The sequence below is a fragment of the Alligator mississippiensis genome, chromosome 6 (assembly GCF_030867095.1).
Source record: "Alligator mississippiensis isolate rAllMis1 chromosome 6, rAllMis1, whole genome shotgun sequence".
NCBI classification, from domain to species: Eukaryota; Metazoa; Chordata; order Crocodylia; family Alligatoridae; genus Alligator; species Alligator mississippiensis.
The window spans coordinates 78761261-78766260 of record NC_081829.1 but is presented as its reverse complement, the minus strand read 5'-3'; the positions used below and the strand labels follow the sequence as shown (position 1 = coordinate 78766260).

Below are 5000 nucleotides of genomic sequence, written 5' to 3'. Positions count from 1 at the left end.
AAGATATATGATGAAGTATCTGCCTGTAGTATGTTCAGCTTTAGCTCCTGCTATTAGTCCTTCAGTTTTCTGAACAACATAAATGAATCATTTGTTTCATATTTCATAGGAAATCAAGAGAAAGCTAAATTATTTTTGTTCTGTATTTTTTTCCAGCTGAAATGGGCTGGAAACCAGGATCTCCTATTAAATGGAATATATTTTTTCTAAAGAGCTAGGGAGCCTCTATCAAACTATTTTGTGTGTGTGCGTGTGCATGTGTGCACATGTGTGTGTGTGTGTGAGTGTGTATGTAAACTTCAGAGTGTATAGTTAACACAATCTATGTTGTATTATTTTCTGAAGCTTTTTTTAAAAAAAGTGCTCATGGGTTTGCAGACTCCAAAAACATCGTTATATTTGGAACGAACCATTATACCATATGAACCAACACAATAAAACCTACAAGCCTTATAAAGAGTCAGAAACGTTCAGACATTAACCAACTTAGCATTAAAATTGCTCGAAAACACAGGAATAGTAATTTGGGGATAAAAAGAGGTAGAATTCATGTTATAAGTGCAAGTGATCTGGAAATAGATGTTTGTCTTGGACATTTTCAGGGAAGTGACATCATATAGTATGTCTACTGGGACATTAGTTCTGCATTTTTCAGTTCAGATTCTGGCATTAAAGTTGGCAAAATTAGACCATTTTGTTAAACTGATCTTTAGGCAGCCCACCTCCACAACACATTACAACACACCTATGACATGACCCAAGAACAATGGGTGAAAAATGGGCTATAAAAACATGAATGGCCTGCTTCATATAAAGTGGATTTTATAGTGCAGGTGTGCCTTCATTTATCGATACTGTAAAGCAGTGAGATCATGCCAGCAGTAAAACACAACATTTGTAAAACAACAACAAAAAAATCTATTAATTAAAAATGTAATAGCACGAATAAAAACTCAACAGGGTGTTTTATAAATATATTTGATATTTTTTCATCAGATGCTTTACATCATCTCACACAGAATTCAACCAATTCCATGAAGGATATCTTGGGAGGGGAGGGGTTGGGAAGACTTAACTGAACTATAAAACTATATACCACATTTAGGAAAAAACAGGCATGTAAAAATATCAATTTAATAAGGGCTATTTAAGTTGCTAAAGCTGTTTTTTCTTCCCCTCACCCATTAGGATATGAATGGGAAAAATTATGAATAGGAAATCCTGCTGGAGTTTTTATTGCCTATTTCCTTTCGGGAAGATGGCATTGTTCCTCTTTTGAAAAAGGGAAGGGGCGTAAAATAAGACTAGGCATATGACAGACATCCTTCAAAGCTCAAATTGCAAGAGTACGTTGTTATGTATTTTTGTTACTCACACGGCAGGGCTGTTCTATTTTTAAGTAGGGCTGTGCTGCTGTGTAAATTTCACTTCCCTAGAAAGGGTTTTGGCATAATGCTGTTTTGATGATGGGAGATCTCTATTCTATTCTATTTAGGTTCTTATACAGTTTCTTAACACAATGCAGGGATTTTTTTTCCTTCTACAGCTCCAGGACAGAGAATAAAATGTTACTCCTCATATCACCATTTCCAGAAATGTTTGTGAGCAGTTAGGACTTTGGAAAACCCACCTGTTGAGCCATACTTAAAAGTGCTGTTAGGGGAGTGGGGTCCCTTCTGTCTTGGTCCTTAAACGAGGGAGGGAAAAGGCCTTCTGAACTCACTAGGCAAAGGTCTCATTCAAAAGATGGACCCTGCAAAGTCTTATTTGTCAGAATAGTCCTTACTGAAATGATGAAGGCTTGCAAAACTGGGGTCTAAATTCTGAGTATTCACCTAACTGAATTCAGAGAGATTCTTGCCTCTACAGTGCCTACAGAATGATGTCCTACAGGAAGAAAGATAAACTAATACATGCTTTGCCAGTTCCCTCATAAACACATGGAGGTGCAAAATACATTCGCCTTCAACCCACAGGGGTCCCAGGAATCCCTAGAAGCCCGGTAGTGGTAATAGTACCCAGGAGATTCAGATTTCAAAGGGCAATTTTAAAATCCTTCAGGAGGGCTGCCTGGTATTGCAAGTCTGGCTCCACTGACTTTTGAGGTTCTGCCAGCTGACTCCAAGAGCCCGAGTAGTGCACACATTGCTCATTGTGCCATTGTGCTTTACTTCCAGGATACTTATCACTGTTTGGGACCAACAATCCAGGGAGCTAATTTAGCCTGTTCTTTAACCTCTCTTTATTATATCCCCTCCCCAACTGCCATGATTACAGCTTGTGTCATCATGTTCAGCACAGATGTTTCAGCAGCTGTACATATTGAGCACATTTTAAAAGATTTTTTTTTTCCCTTTCTGACACATTCTAGTGGTCTGATAATGATTCCCTATTGCTATAAGGAGGAACCCTGCTGGAAGTGGCAGAAACCATCACAACGGACAACATTTCCTAAACTCACTCACTGTATCTCGTGTCTGATAAGGTACCCCTAGGCTTTTAAAATGAAAGGAACTGCCTTCATTTCAGAAGAACAGACATATGAACATGATCAAATACTATCATTTATTCAAATATATTAGCACAATACCTAGGAGTTCTGATCATGCACAAAAACTCCATTGTGTCCTAGCACTGTATGAACATAAAACAACACCTCCACCTTCCCTGTAGGTTGGGAAGGGGGGACAGTCCTTGCCCCAACGAGTTTCACTTCACGTGCAAAACAAGAGACATTAGATGGAGAAAGGCAGGCAGGGCGGCAAATGGACACAATGAGACAATACTGGTCATGATAAGGAGCACTCAGAGCTCAGCAGCAGCCTAATTATCATCCAGATTTTTTAAGCACTGTAGCAAAGAACTCCTCCTAGAAAAGGGGAAGTATGGAGGAAAGTGTGCTACTTGGAGCCCCATTCACACCAGGACCTCACTGTGCTCAGCACTATACAGAACAAAAAGAGGAGCTTTTCCCCTTATAAGATGATAGAAATTATTCTCTCAATGAACCGACTTTACAAACTGTAGTGATTAAATTCCAAATTTTGGCCCTCAAAGTATTAAAACAAGTACCATAAGTATCTGGGCCCAATGGTAAGTGTCTTTTATATATCTAATCAACAGAAGAAAATTTGGAGTTTTAATCCTCATCTCACTGATTCCTTATCCCCTTCACAAATGGAAGGATTGTAGAGTGGAGACACCAGCAATCTACCTCTATAACACTGTTCAAGCCACCACAGCATCAATCTATGATAGTTGGTTCAAGGAACATGACTCGGAAGCATCTTTTTCTTAGTTGGTGACCAATATTGTAATGAATGCACTAGTTGTAGATCATGTCTGTATTTAGATGTGCCAGTTTAGGTTCTGGGTTGTCACTGTTCACTGTTGTTATGATTACAGCAAATAGCCTTACACATATCTAATGTAAAAGCTTATTAAGTTCCCGTTACTAGACAAAGATTTGGTGAGGAGGAGGGGTGAAGGTCAGTGCAGTGCCACAGGTGTAAGTATTCAAGAAGATGGGCCACAGTTTTGTTTTAATTATTTCTCTTTTAAAAATACCATTTTTCTTCCTCTTCTAGACTCATGTTCTCTATTCCCTCTGTCTCTGATTCAGTCGCAGGAATGTATCCACTATTTAACAGTCTGAGCTATGGCCAGGGATTCTTCAGCAGCTAATACCGCCGTTTAAATAATTAGCCTCTGCTGCCAGTTCCTCGGTGAGGTTGTTTATTTTTATTTTTTTTAAATCCATCCAGTGATTCCTTTTGGTTTTTAATTATGAAGACAGTAAAGGATAAAAGTTCAGTGGATGTTGATTGGCCACATTGCTGTTTTTCTGAAATTGGCAACAAGGGATATTACCTGGCTCATAGATGGGGACGGTATGCAAATTTGCCAAAATGGGTTTCAACACTGGTTCGCTCATTGTAATACAACTCCAAAGCCAACTCAGCAATCTTTCTCTCTTGAAATTTCTCCATTTCCACTGCTTTATTCAACTTCTGGTATGACTCAAAATTAAGGGCTCTCAACTGCAGCAATGCTTCTCTTGGCAGCATAGCTCAGGGAGGGCAACCAGGGCACAAGCCTCAGATGCTGAGTTAGTGAAGGGGCCAAAAATAGCAGCCACTGCACTGCAGCCCAGCCACCAGCAGCAGCAGTGCTGCCACCATCCAAGATGCAGAGGTGCCCAGTTATGTTTCTGCTTCTTGGTGAAGCTGATGGAGTGGGCAGCAGAAATGGCGTTACTCCATCTTCATGCCCTATCAGCTAAAATTGGGAATATCCAAGGGGGCAATTATAATCCTATTTTAATTTAAACCAGGCTCAGGTTGGGTTTCAAGTGTCATGACCAATAACTGCACCCAAGAAGTCATTCCAAAGCTGAAAATTGTGAGAATTCAGCAATGTACCTTTTACACAACTATTTCCCATTTCAGAAAAGAATGTGGTTAAAAGTTGTAGTATGATTTCTACACTACGTAGGGGTTCTACTTCACTGGAAGAAGGCCCCCCAAAAACTGGCCAGTTAAAAAAGCAGTAGTAGAAAACAAGTGGAACGGTGTGGGTGTGGGGGGCCATGATGTGGCCCTGCTAAATAAGTTCCATCTCTCAGTTCCTTAATGACTCTCAGATATAAAAACACTCCCTATAGAAAGAGACTAGCACATGAGATTTACTTTTTGCATCAGGCCCACAAATAACCGCATAGTTTCTTCTCATAGTTTCTTTTTTGACTCTGAAAACAAAAAGCACCTGTTTTGAGAGTTTTTTTACTCAGTATTTAAATATACTATTTTCATTTCACCCACCCACCTACACACTTGTTGTCTCCCCTGCCCCTGTGAGAAAATTCCCTCCCACCTTCTTTCGTAGGAGTGCTGTTTAGCATCAACATCTCTTTATCAATCTGCTGGATAGTTGTACAAGGCTGTTCAGAAACAGGAATAGGTTAGACAAGGACTCATATACAATTGCAAAATAGAATCATT

At 39.6% G+C, this 5000-nt stretch overlaps 1 long non-coding RNA gene across 2 annotated transcripts in view; it reads right to left on the bottom strand.

The window, feature by feature from the left end:
• Positions 1-5000, bottom strand: part of LOC102564701 (uncharacterized) — a 144153-nt gene that overhangs the window by 5581 nt on the left and 133572 nt on the right. For both annotated transcript variants that reach the window (XR_009463101.1, XR_009463102.1), the window contains one exon: positions 1-5000. This exon is cut by the window's left edge and continues 5581 nt beyond it; it is cut by the window's right edge and continues 4950 nt beyond it. This is a non-coding gene — a long non-coding RNA (uncharacterized LOC102564701).